This window comes from Camellia sinensis, chromosome 12 (assembly GCF_055761805.1).
Source record: "Camellia sinensis isolate YWXY chromosome 12, ASM5576180v1, whole genome shotgun sequence".
Lineage (NCBI taxonomy): Eukaryota > Viridiplantae > Streptophyta > Magnoliopsida > Ericales > Theaceae > Camellia > Camellia sinensis.
In genome coordinates this window covers 75,559,233-75,574,419 of record NC_138972.1, presented here as the reverse complement: position 1 = coordinate 75,574,419, position 15,187 = coordinate 75,559,233, and positions in this window count along the sequence as shown.

Sequence of the window (15,187 nt, the reverse complement as noted above, 5' to 3'; positions counted from 1 at the left end):
TATTGGCTGAATGAAGTTGGTTGATGGGGATTGGTTGAGAGGACTCACAAGGCACCATAGTTGGACAGCTTAAAATTTTTAATTAACACAACATATTTTCTCTGCCTAAAGTAATCCTCTCGGTTAGTGCCAAATGACTAAGGTCAGTAGGTGAGGTGGGACCACCCTCAATACAGTATATACCATACCACTTTTAAAAATATTTGGTGGTAATTTAAACAAAAAAAGATTGGTAACTCGAAATGTGAGGCTCGAATTTGGCCCGACTTTTATAGCCACTCACATATCTATCTTTGTACACCCCCTTTTGTTTTGTTATTCATCTCAGGTTTTAAACAACTTACTAAATTATTTAAATCTAGTTTAATAACTTATCGAGTCAAATAATAGATTATTTAAATCTAGTTTAACAACTTACTAAATTTTTAAAAATATATTTAATTTTAATTTGCTCACATAATTAAAGGATATTAAACAAATTTTAAGCTGGTTAGATTAATGGCCATAATTGTAATTTTTGCTAGTTGTGGAAAAGTAACCATGAAAGTTATTGGCTGAATGAAGTTGGTTGATGGGGATTGGTTGAGAGGACTCCACAAGGCACCATAGTTGGACAGCTTAAATTTTTTAATTAACACAACATATTTTCTCTGCCTAAAGTAATCCTCTCGGTTAGTGCCAAATGACTAAGGTCAGTAGGTGAGGTGGGACCACCCTCAATACAGTATATACCATACCACTTTTAAAAATATTTGGTGGTAATTTAAACAAAAAAAGATTGGTAACTCGAAATGTGAGGCTCGAATTTGGCCCGACTTTTATAGCCACTCACATATCTATCTTTGTACACCCCCTTTTGTTTTGTTATTCATCTCAGGTTTTAAACAACTTACTAAATTATTTAAATCTAGTTTAATAACTTATCGAGTCAAATAATAGATTATTTAAATCTAGTTTAACAACTTACTAAATTTTTAAAAATATATTTAATTTTAATTTGCTCACATAATTAAAGGATATTAAACAAATTTTAAGCTGGTTAGATTAATGGCCATAATTGTAATTTTTGCTAGTTGTGGAAAGGTAACCATGAAAGTTATTGGCTGAATGAAGTTGGTTGATGGGGATTGGTTGAGAGGACTCCACAAGGCACCATAGTTGGACAGCTTAAAATTTTTAATTAACACAACATATTTTCTCTGCCTAAAGTAATCCTCTCGGTTAGTGCCAAATGACTAAGGTCAGTAGGTGAGGTGGGACCACCCTCAATACAGTATATACCATACCACTTTTAAAAATATTTGGTGGTAATTTAAACAAAAAAAGATTGGTAACTCGAAATGTGAGGCTCGAATTTGGCCTGACTTTTATAGCCACTCACATATCTATCTTTGTACACCTCCTTTTGTTTTGTTATTCATATCAGGTTTTAAACAACTTACTAAATTATTTAAATCTAGTTTAACAACTTATCGAGTCAAATAATAGATTATTTAAATCTAGTTTAACAACTTACTAAATTTTTAAAAATATATTTAATTTTAATTTGCTCACATAATTAAAGGATATTAAACAAATTTTAAGCTGGTTAGATTAATGGCCATAATTGTAATTTTTGCTAGTTGTGGAAAAGTAACCATGAAAGTTATTGGCTGAATGAAGTTGGTTGATGGGGATTGGTTGAGAGGACTCCACAAGGCACCATAGTTGGACAGCTTAAAATTTTTAATTAACACAACATATTTTCTCTGCCTAAAGTAATCCTCACGGTTAGTGCCAAATGACTAAGGTCAGTAGGTGAGGTGGGACCACCCTCAATACAGTATATACCATACCACTTTTAAAAATATTTGGTGGTAATTTAAACAAAAAAAGATTGGTAACTCGAAATGTGAGGCTCGAATTTGGCCTGACTTTTATACCCACTCACATATCTATCTTTGTACACCCCCTTTTGTTTTGTTATTCATCTCAGGTTTTACGTTTCATTTCAAACAAAAAAAAAACAAAAAAGATGAACAGAGTAGAGAAGAAGAAAGAGACCCAAATCGCAGAGAGAGAGAGAAGAGAAGAGGAAGAGAGAAGAGGAGAAGGAAGATCGGGGTTGATGGCGGTCGATGATGGCGGTCTCTCTCTCGGTGATCGGCGGTGATGGCGGTAGGTGATGTCGGTCTCCTTTCTAGTAAATCTGGATTTGAGGATGAAAGGAATTTTTTGTTGACGTGATCAACAATTTTTTTTTTTTTTGATGTTGACCCAGATCTTGTTGATGTTGATGAACAAAAAAAAAAAATTGTTCAGAAAAAAATTTGTTGATGTTGATCAACAAATTATTATTTTTTTTGTTGATGAACAAATTTGTTGATGTTGATCAATAATTTTCTAAATAATTTGTTTCTAAACAATTTTTTTGTTAATGAAAGAAGAGCTAGAGGTGTTGATGAAATTTTCTGAATGAACGCAGTTGATGTTGGTTGATGAACACATCCAAGAGTATGGGTTGGTGGCGAAGAGGTTTACCAAATGATTTGGTAGGTACTAAGAGGTTATGTTGATGAACCCAGCTCCTTATGTTGATGATCGGCGTTGATGTTGATGAACCCAGCTTCTTCTTCTCTTATTCTTCTTTTTCTTCCTCTACTTCATCTTTAGAAAAACGCGAAGAAGAAGAAGAAGAAGAAGAAAATTTTTTTTACCAAAACGACGTCGTTTTGGTGTCGAGCCACTCTCGAGCCACCCTCTTTCGAGCTACAAATTGGAGCTGTAATTTAAATTGTTCGAATGTATTAAAATAATATTATTTTATTTTCAAAATGATGTTATTTTGAGCCATTAGAATCATTCGAGTAATGAATTTTTTAATCACCAAGCATTATATGATAGATCATATATATATATGATGATGATGATGATAGGCCTTAGGCACCGTATCATATACATATATATGATCATGATGGTCGCAAAAACTGACTTTTTTGGGGGCTAGTATGTAAAAATAATGATTTAATTTAAAAATAAATTTAGTTAGTGATTATATATTATGTAAAAACAATAGCTTAGTCATCTAATATTTGATAAGTAGGTGAATAAAATTCTCATTTCTAATTAGTTAAAACGGAAAGATGATTTCATTCCTAGCAATAAGCTCTGCTGTTTTAACGATTAAAAATGAGGGTTTTGATTGTTCAGTTTAAAGGAAAATGCAAAACAAAAAATAATAAAATAATCCCTTTTCAATTTAGTGAATCTCAATTTGGAAAATCCTTATTAAAAATAGAAAATAAAAAAATTGACAAAAGGGTTCATGTGGCACGACTTTTTCGCGCCCTCTTTTGGAAGACGAATAAGCCCTACAGTATCGGACTCCCACGATTCTGAATCTGATTTCACAAGTGTAATGTGAAATAAATAATCACCAAAGAGTTCAAATCCAACAAATCTTTTGGAAAATCGATTTTGAATCGAATTGTCAAAAATAGACTGCTTTGCTAGATGTAGAATCACCACCTAAATATTTTATTTTTGGGAAATTTAGAAAACCCATGGCTCGTGCCAAAGGCCACGTGTCCGTCATCACCAAGATTGTCTCTGCTCGGTAACTTAGGTACGAGGGGAAAAGGTCATGAATGAATTGAGCACCCCCCACTAGTCTGATCAAATATCGACCTCTACTAATCATGACATGATTTTTATTTACATTATATGCTCTTGTTCCGGTTTATTAGGCTAGCATTACTATGAAATGCGCATGCGCACACACACACACAAGTATAGACTAACTTTGCAAAAATTGGAACATTCGATTCATGTTGTTTTGAATATGTGCAACTTGAAAAAGTGATCGCATATGAACATTGCTCAAATTATTCAAATTCAAGCCTTCATCCACAGGCATTCAAGCAGTTTATCAATTAAGTAATTAACCTCATGGCAAGCATGCTAGACATGGCAACAATCACACACATGCAATATGCTAAAGTGAGTAAAGGCTCACCTAGTACTCCAAACCAAAATAAACGAAAGAGTTAGAAAAATGCATGATCCTAACTATGCACTATGACTAATGCAACATATGCAATATGCAATTACTAGGCTCGGCTACTAATATGACATATGAATCACTTTGATAACATGCGATCTAAGCATGTATTAAAAGAAGTATTAAATTAACAATGCAAGTTATAGCGATCCCGGTTTTTCCTTTCTTTGTTTATTGTATTCCGGACTCGGTTCCGTAGATATGTTGTTGTCTTATTCTCATTTCCATCCTTTACTCTTGGTATTTGAGTTTTAGGTTGTATTGGGCAAGTTTGAAACAGGTTGGTTGAGCTTTGGTCCCCATTCCTGTTGCCCAAGTTTTTGGTGATCCGCTCGAGCAGGTCTTCTTACGCTCGAGCGGAGTTTGCATCCTTTCAGCATTTTGTGCGTCTGCAAAAATACTACAGGTGTGTCTTTCACGCTTGAGCGAAGTTCTTTATGCTCGAGAGGGTCGCGCTCAAGCAGGTATCCTTGCTTTCGAGCGGGTGTTCGAAGTCTGTAAAAATACTAGAGGAGTGTAATCTACGCTCGAGCGGGTTTTCCTTTACGCTCGAGCGGGTCCAATTTTTGTGTTTGACGCTCGAGCATCCTATTCTCCGCTCGAGCGGGTCATACGTATATCAAATCTGGACTGTGTTATTTCAGATCACTTTTCACACTCTCTTTCTCTTTCTTACTTTTCAAAAACCTATTTTGAGAGCTTCTCTCACTACATTTCACCTTCTCTCTAAGGTTTGATCTAGTTTGAGTGATCTTCCACCCTAGTGTCTTCGTAAAAAGCGTGGAGCTTTGCTTGATCTTCATTTGGATCTGAAAAATCATTGAGTTTGAAGCACATTCGAGTTTCTCATCTTCTCCATTAGGTCTTATCTCTTGAGGTAGGGATAATTACTCATTTTTATGATCTTTGACATAAACTATTAGTCATTTTGATTTAATGTTGAAGTTGAAAAATTTTGGGTGTTAAGGTTTCAAAATGTATAAAGAGGGGTTTTGTTCTTTGGGCCAATACATGTGTATATTGGGTCTCAAAAGGGGTTATTGTTGTTTGTTGTCGATATTTGAGCCTTTGGATCAATGTTGAGGAAAGGGAGAGAAAAATCCTAATTTGTTAATATAAATTAATTTGTATAATTAATTTGGGAAAGTTATGGAAATGTGAAATTGAGTTGGAAATAATGAAATTGAGAAGTTATGAGAATGAATGGTGGGGTTGGATTTATAAATCACTCACCTTTGAAAATATTGATAATTTATCTGTTGATGCATTTATTATCTGTTTATAAATAATTGCTTTGGGCTATCGGTGGAGGACAGTCTTGATTGTTGTAGATACTGCATGATGATTAGGCGAATTAAAACTAATCAATTGAATATGTCATTGAATATGACGGTTGGAATAATACATCGAAATTGTGTATTGATTGATCTTGTATATGATATGTGTTTATATACATTGTGTTGTATGAGAGGAGATAAGGGATGTACTCCACGGTATGGGAGGAGATAGGGGATGGACCCCATTGATACAGCGAATCTGTGTATCATTTGTGAAGTATGGAAGTGTTTTAATGTGACATTGATACAGCGAATCTGTGTATCATTTGTGAAGTATGGAAGTGTTTTAATGTGATATTGATACAACAAATATGTGTTTCTATTGTGAATTTTGGAAGTGTGTTGATATGAGTTGTTATCTCGTTTAAAAAGGAAATGTTTTAACATGAGATGTAATCTCATTTAATTTGTTTGGTCAAGTTCTGAACCATGTTTATAAATTGAAACTGTATAAGTAAAGGAAAATGGAATGACACATAGATTATTTGTCATGGAACTAGATTGTTTGCATGTTGGGTTATGTAGATTAAACATTTGTCAAATGTTAATGTTTTAGTTATTGCTCATATTATGTTTAGCATATCTCTACTGGGCGTTGGCTCACCTTATATGGGACATCATTTTCAGGTGCAGGTGACATGCCACCTCCAAGGACGTAGCTTGGGAGGCGTGAGGCTGTTAGACCCTTTTGTTGTTCTTTTGTATTACATGTATATCAAGCCAAGGGCTTATTTGTGTAAAGAGTTAGAACTCTATTTTTGTTGAACCCAAGTGTTGACTTGGAAAGTTGTAAACTCGCAGGACATTTCTTTTGTTGTCAACATGTAATACTTTTGGACTAAATACTCTGATGAATGGAAAAATGTTTATTCTCTCTTATGTTTATGGATGTCTCGAATGTATGATTTATGGGTTTATTTTGAGGGCGTTACATGCAACATATGTGATATGCAATTACTAGGCTCGACTACTAATATGACATATGAATCACTTTGATAACATGCGATCTAAGCATGTATTAAAAGAAGTATTAAATTAACAATGCAAGTTAGAATGATGAACCGAGTCTCGGTGCATGCAATACAAATTGATGCAAACATGAAGTATGCTAAACAAAACATGAAGTTAAATAAAAGGGAGAAAGACGTGGGATTGGAAGACATACACATTATTACAACATTTCACTCTCACAAAGGAGAGTCCGAATAAACTAACTAACTAGCTAACTAGCTAAAGTTAATTAATTAACTATTACAAAACGAAATGAATAAACTAGCTAAGCTACTTAACTAATTATTACAACATCATATGAAATAACTAACTATTCTAACTAATTAATGATTACAATACAACTAGTTAACTACTTTAACTAATTAAATAATTACAACACAAGTGCAATTAAAGGAAGTAAATAAGCTAAACAATTTAAGCACTTAGCTAACTACTCTGCTTCGGGAAATGAGAGATGTTCATGCGCATGCTCGGTTTCCACCGAAAAAGGCCACCGTTTTGCTCCGGAGAGCCTCTGTTGCACAGAGAACACTTACACTGTTGCCCACTTTTAGAACAACTCTGTTCTGCCTAAAAAACATACTGCTGAATTTTACATCAGCGGCCTGTCAGCCACTGCTGCAGGGTTCCACTTGCTGCAACAGAGAACAAACAGAGCATGCATAGGGTATTTTCAAGTGTTGCATGAACAAATCAAATGAGAAGTAAACTTAAGTCACAAACCACCAACTCAAGCAATTTCATTACATGATGGTTTGTGAATCAAAGTGTGCAAGTTCAATAAATGCAACGAAATAAGACTCATACCTCCTCCCTTTCATGAATTGATTAAGGAAAGTGGTGACCTTGGAAACTTGAATCATTTCATCACTATTGAGTATGAAATGCCTCAAACTTTCATGTGTTCAATTAACGTCCGATTGAACACAACTAAATTATTATCTTTCATCATTTTTAGCTTCAATTTTATTACTTCATTTTAGCTTACCAACCATTCTTAATAAATTGAGTCCAATGGTGAGTTTAAGTCCTCTAATGGAGTGAAGTACCAAACCAAGAGTTAACTTAAGATGTGAAAAAGATGTCATGCCGTTGATAATGAATCCCTAAAAGGAATTAAACCATTAAGCATGACAACCTTAATCTCATGCTTAAAAGAACAAAAGGTTTGAAACAACTCTCAAAGCAAAACAAAAGCCAAGAAAGGAGGGAGGTTGCAGAGATTATTAGTGGTGAAAATAAGTGAGAAAAGCATAAATAAATGCTATCAACTCAAACAAGATGGTATCTAAGGCCTAGAACACCAATTTTATGAGGACAATTACACTACGAGCATGCAAAACAAAGCTCAAATGCAACTATCAACCAAAAACAACGCTAAAACAGTCTAGAAACAGTCCCAAGACATGCTGGAATTAAGCTAACAATAGCTAGATTAATATGCTAAAACATGACACAAGCTAAGCTAGTAAGCAAGACACAAGGAGGGGAGGCTAATCCCTCCAAATTTGGACTTCAAAACATGATTTTGGCCACTGAAATAACTCTAAAATTCAGTGTTTAAAAGCTGAAAAAAATATAGTGAAATGATGGGAAACACAAGGGTAAAAGCCTTCAAAGCAAGGTACAAAGAAAGGTGAACCACCCCTCAACCTTTAATGGTCTTAGCACTCAAGTTTCAGCCCAAAAATACAGAGTTTTATAGCCCAAAAACATTTGAAAAATTGCAAGAATAATAACAAATAAAACAAAGCAACAAGCAAAGCCTTATACCTCTTGAAGAGAAAACCAATTCTAGACAACAAATCAAGACAACACACCCTTCAAGAGCTCAAACCAAGCTTAAAAGTACCCCAGCTCAAAAATGAGAAGGTTTGGTTAAGGGTATATGGGCAAAGGTTAAGGATATGTAGGCTAAAGTGTAAAGAATTGCTAGAGAGAGAGAAAAAATTTTGCTTTAAAATTTTTCTAACCTTTAAAACATGAAGGGAGGTCCTCTATATATAGAAAACCATGAGCCTCCCTCAAGAACATCCAGCCCTACACGTGGGGGCAGATGCATGCATATGTGCAAACAGCTAGCACAACTGTCACAATATATTTGCAAAAGAGACTGGTAGCCGGTCGGCCATCACTGGTGGCCGGCAACCAAGAGTGATGGCCGGCTATCGGCCACCAGAAACTGCAGGCTTGAAAAACACAGGGTTTGGTCCAAGAACAAAGGCAACAAGGGTACAGGGTTTGAAAGGCTCAAGGTTGTGGCATTCCGCTGAGAACTTCGAGACTTGACAAGTATATAGACTCATCATTGGGTATGCATGCGAAGACATCCAAGTCATGAGGACTGTCAAAAATGAATTGTCTATAGTTGGTGATGCCATGACATTTGAAATTTGACTTATGCAACAAAAAGTTGGTGAAGTCTCTCCAATAAAAAGTACATGCCATTGGTCTATCTACATTTTTAGGGTAAATTACACTTTGAATATCTGTATTATTTGACTTAAATTTTATTTTAATCACTATGATTTAAATTAAATAATTTGATCCTGACAATCTAATTTTAATTTTAATTTGATGCTTTCACTTGAGTTGAAAGTTAAAACTAACGATTTTGAAACACTTATTGATTTTCTAAAGTGCACATATAGAATAAATTAATAAAAATTTAGACTGAATAACTAAATTAAAATAGGACTTAAAGTATAAGAATCAAATTATTAAAATTAAAACAATAGCAATCAGAGTAAAATTTGAATCAAATTATGAGAATGGAAAGTGTAATTTATATACAATTTCATTTTTTTGGGAGGGTTAGTTTTGAATGTTATTGTCTACCTATACAAAATGAAGTGGGTGTCACAATCTACATGAACTCTCTAAAATTGCTTGAGATCTACAATGACTAGTAATCAAAATAGGGTTCCAATTTAAATAAAGAAATGATATGGCTGGATTGATGTTGAGTTGAGGCATCTCCAGCAATAGTAAGTGGCCAATTGTTTCTCGATGTAACATGTGTTGAGTGCTTCCTTGGAAAATTTAACATGTTTTTTAATGACATTTGCTGCCATCATCGAACTATGACTACCAGAAAAAATAACGTTAAGTATTTACCTATCAATACTAAATTGTATAATATTAAAAATCAATTTTATAAACTTTTTGTGTATTTAAAATTATTTTTCGAACTGTCATTTGTACTGTTATTTTTCCAAATAAAAAAAAAAGAAGAAAAAAAATCATTATGTGATATATAAAAAGGTAATAAAGAAAATTTTTTGCATGGTATAGGATGCTCCCAGGCCTTCATTTTCTTTGACCGGTCTTGAGATCTTCGGAGCTTAAGGTGAAATTTTAAAATTGGTGTCCTTTATGTATATATATATATAAATATTTATTCAAAATTTTACCTTAAATAATGAAAATTTAAAGTTAGTTTAATACGAGCCATACCTAGAATGAATGAGATATATAAATAATTTTTTGAATTAATTTTTAAGAGTATATAGTATTAATATATATAAAATCACTAAAGAAATGGTAGATAAAACGGTAATTAAGTACATGCAATTTTTTTTTTTTTTTACTAATACCCACACCCTTTCATTAAATGTTTATTAAATCATATAGATGTTTTTTTTTTCCCATCAAATTTGATGAAAACAGAAATTTGCGGAAAGAGAATAATTTTTAAAAAGTTTTTTAATTTTTTTTTTGATGAAATGATTGGAATAGTTTATATCAAATTAAGTCTTTTATTCAAATTTAGAATCAAATTAGATAGGAAAAAAAAAAAGTAATGAAGAGTTGGAGATACTCTAAGGATCTTTAATTTGAATTTTGAAGTTAAATTAGTTAATTTGGGTCTTTATTTTTAAACTTACTAACGTCATAAGAGCTAAAACTAATTGGGGGCTCTTAAAATTTGATGAAATTTAAGGCGACCACCTTGCTTGCTTTGGGCCAAGGCTGGTTCTGGGGGGCACGTGATCCTTCATTTTCTGAAGATTATACTAGTACCCATGAATACAAAGAATATCTTTAATATATCTCTTGTAAAATTATTTTAGAGCCCCTTCTTAAAAAGAACCCCCTATATGATGTTTTAAGAAAAAAGTAATATTATACAAATGTTTGTACAAAAATTCTATACAGAATGAGCTGGGATTTTGTGATTCACTCATTTTCAATCAAAACATTCACTATAATCTTTGGAATTTCACAAATGTCATTGATACATCACTTTGATGAATTTTTTTTATGAATTTTAATTAGAGCATTTGGCATAGTGATTGTGTGGCACCTTGTAATGTGAAATCTCAAGTTTAACTTCTATGGGGAGTAGTTTGATATCATTTATGGTGATTGGTTTATTTATCTCATGGGAGTAGAAAGTGCCTCATATATCAAATTCCTATATCCGCCATTAACAAGATGTGTTTGTTGTAGTTTTTTAAAGTAGTAATTTTTATTTTATTTTAAGAGTTTGTGCCAAAATATTTTTCTTGTAGTTTTTTTTTTATCCATATAAAATATTATAATGAAATTCAATAAATTATAATCATGCAGGTGAAAAAATTCGAATCACTAATTTCGTAGTGAGGTGTAGAAGTTCTTAACAATTAAATTAACCCCATTGATTACTTATAATTTATTTCTTAAATAATTTAAATAACTTGAAAAAATTTAGAAAATGAATGTTTATAACTTCTGCTTATAAAATAAGAGTAAATTACACTCACATTTCCCAAATTTTTGATAAAAAACACTAACCCTACATTTTAATACGATTACACTAATTTCGCCCAAAATTTTAATTCACAAAACACTTGATCTTTTTCAAGTGAGTTGTATGAATAAAAAAATATTGTTGTTATTTATTTATACTAAACTGTATATTTACCCTTCTTTATTTTAGGAGAGATTTATTAGAATTTTTTTTCCCCAAGTGTTTGTATCCCAATCAGTCCATAAGATATTCTTGTATTTCAATAAGTCCTATTATTTGAATATTTGATCTACCAAATCATAATTTTCATATTTAAGGTATTTTATGGATATTTCTACTATTACAAATATTTTTTTGAACGGTTAACAATTTGGTGATGTGAACATTCATATTTTACAAGGTGAACATTCACATTGACATATGAATGTTCACATTGATAGTGTGAACATTCACATTGACGGTGAGAATATTCACATCATGAAACATTCGCACTGTAAATGTGAATATTATTAGGGGTATTTTGATAACTATGTCACCCATAAGACTTATTGGAATATAAGAAAATAATGTGGACTAAATGGAATATAAGTAGGTGAAAAGGGATTTATGAAAAAGTGTCCCATATTTTAGTGTCTACCCTTTTCTGTATTAGTTTTAATCGCATCAACTTTTTTAAAAAAAGAAAAAAAGAAAAGATCAATATAATTATATTAAACTTGTAAGACTAAGTATATTTTTTTGAAACCTAAGTGGCAAGTGTAATGTACCTTTAAAATAAACAGCAACAAATTAACAATTCCATTGTTGCATGCAAAAATTAATGTTAGCCTATCACCCATTGACATTACTAACATTTCATACTTCAGAAGGTTATCCAGCATCATCAAGTACAGCCTGTCTGTTTGATTCTTGAATTTATACAAAAATTTGTACAATAATATAGTAAGGAAGGAAAAAAAATTTAACTCTAAATTTACTTCACTTTCCTCTGCAAATTTAATATCCAAACAAAACTTCAACAAAATATCTCAAATTATGGCTAAATTGACCTGTTTTGGCTAACGAACAGCATTGACATGTTGCCATCAATGTGGGCAAACCATGTGAGAGAGGAAAACATGTAGATATCAATCGAAGCAAGTGGTTTGTGTTCCCCAATAAGAAAAAAAAGGAAAAAAAAAAAAAGTTGTTAAATTAAATGTATATTGAAAATTAAAATTTGAATGATAAGAATAAAAGTTTGGTTATTTCAACTTGAGAGATTAATTGGGATTTATAGGCCCATTTTAGAACCAATTTTAGGCATATGATCTGTTCACTTTTTACGACTAGTTGAGCAAAATATTCATATAAAAAATCTAGAAGATTAGATATCAATAACTATATGTTAAATCAAATTTGAATTACAAAAAATAGTCAACTTTTTTAAAATTATATTTGTCATCCATTTTTTCTAAAACAAATATGATTTAAACATGTAACTACCGATATCTAATTATCTTAATTTTTGGTATGAATATCGTTTTCTTAAATTAAGATGATAACTTGAGAAAAATTAAACTAAACACAAAAAAAAAAATTAATTAGAATTTTAACATTGTTGATATTACAAGTCATGTTAATGGTGGATACATTTATGGTAAAAAGATAGAATTCAAAACCTCATTGTATCTGAATAATTTTTGAGCATTCAATTTTAACATTCATTTATGTGTCAATACTATTAACATTTTTGGCTTAGGTTGTAATTCTCAATATATATAAAATTAATGATAAAATTTTAAATATTGTGAGCTTAATTATTATTTTTTTATTACTAAATGAAATTTGAAATTCTAATAAAAAAGTAGATAAATCAAATTTGTACTTGATAATGTAATGCTTGTTAAAATAAATAATTAGAAATAATTTTTTCCTTCTAAATAGTGAAATCATGGGAATTCAAAATTGCATTCATGTTTCCGGCAAGACTTATGTCATCTGAACTTAGTCATATTTATTCTAATATTACAGCAAACTTTGTCATTAATTTGGCTCATTATGTTGACCGTGTTTAAATCAATGATATGATTTTCAATCCAAATATAACCACATATCTTTTGGGTTATCCATGTAGCTGAGGTTGTTAGTCGAGGTGTCACGTGGATGAACCAAGTCACTGAGATATGATGTGATCATATTTGAATTCGAGATTTTCAGATAGAGGACGAAAGTCCTAAATGGTTTCAGGCTCTCTGTTTGGATAAAAATATGACTCTTAAGGGAATTCATTTTAATCCAAATAAGAGGAATCTTGGATAAGTGATATTCTTGTAAAAAATAGAGCCTCATGAAGTAAGACTTGTAAGAGAAGTTAGACATTGATCATTATATAAAGAGAGCATCCCAATAGGTTTAAGATAAGCTTTAATTGAGAATTGTTTTATTTGTGCTAATTATGCTGATATCTTGTGAGAATGTTTAACTGACTTAATCGTTGGAGTGCTCCCGAGTGGACAAGCTATCGTGGTATTTCTTACCTACTTGTGTGCAGGTGTTGGGCTTAGGCCTCGTTTGAGAACAGGCTTTTTTAGTATTTTTTTTTTGGCTTTTTGACTAAAATATGATATAAAAAAAACTAGTATGTTTGGGATGACTTTTTAGTTTTTTACGAAAAGATGTGCAAAAAGTAGAGAGAAAATGAAATTTTTGACTTTTTGGTATAAGTTGTTGGCTTTTTGACTTTTTTAGTAACTTTTTGATTTTTTGGCTAAAAAAGACAGTTGCCAAACGAGGTCTTAATCTATTCTTCCGTGTGATCTCCAGCTAAGCTCTCTAGATGTGCAGGTTGGGCTTAATCTATTCTTCTGTGTGATCTCCAACTAAGCTCTCTAGATCTCGGTCAGGAGACCTGTTTGGTTGTGAGATCGGAAATCAACACCCACAATCAATAAACACAATTATAATTGAAAAATACTTGAAATGCCTAATTTATCACTGAAAAATGTTTAAGACCCATGTAAAACTTCCCACAATTTGGCCTACACTGATGTGGCATGCTAGATGTTAACATTTCATTTGTCACACACTCAATTGTGTAGGGTCTACCTCTCTTGCCACATCATTGTGCGTGAATTTAGGGGTCAAAATTTTGGGTCTTTAGCATTTTTCTTTATCACTCATAAAAATCACCTCTAATGATGTGTCTGACAATTGTCAAATTTTAATTTTTTAAACATTCTATCATATGGGATTTAACTTCAATGCCATATCACTAGGAGTCATTTGGGGTGATAAATTAGGGATATATAGCAATGTTGATTATAATTACAGTCTATTAGTTCTAAGTCTTGGTTTTGATGATGTTTATTTATTGTGTTTCATTGTTATATTTATTTGATATTATTTGACACAATATTTATATATTGCACATGATAAATTCCGTAAACAAATCATTTGACATTTGTTTTATGCTTAAATAATCTTTATCTAATGCTATTTGTATCTAATGCTATTTGAAGTTAATCTTGTCTTTTGAATGAAATTTGAAATGTTTCATGAGGTGAAATGTTACATCAAGTGTCAACACTTTTGAGCAGCAAGGGTCAACACCTTTTGCCCAATGGTTGACACCTTTAAACAAAATTTTCAAGCAAAAATGGGAGAGCTACAAGTGTTGACCTCATGAGGCAAAGTGTCAAACACCCTAGTTTAGAAAACCTACCCAGAGTAAAAATTACCCTAATTTATAATGAGGAAAACGAAAATGCATGGAGGGATTCTGAAGGTGGAAAAGTACAAACATTTTAAGTCCTTCGTTTCCTTCCAAAATTAGAAAGAAACATAAAGAGAAAGGGCAAATTATCAACACCTCTCGAGATTTGACTGAAATACAGATTCTCTCATGAGATTTGAGAAATTAATCCAATCCCTTAAGATTTATATTTGCATAACAAATTACCTTATGAGATTTATATTTGTATAACAAATTAGCCCATGAGATTTATATTTACATAATAAATTACCTCCTCCTTTGTTATGCAAATATAAATCTCAGGAGGCAATTTATAATTTTCCAAACTTCAGGAG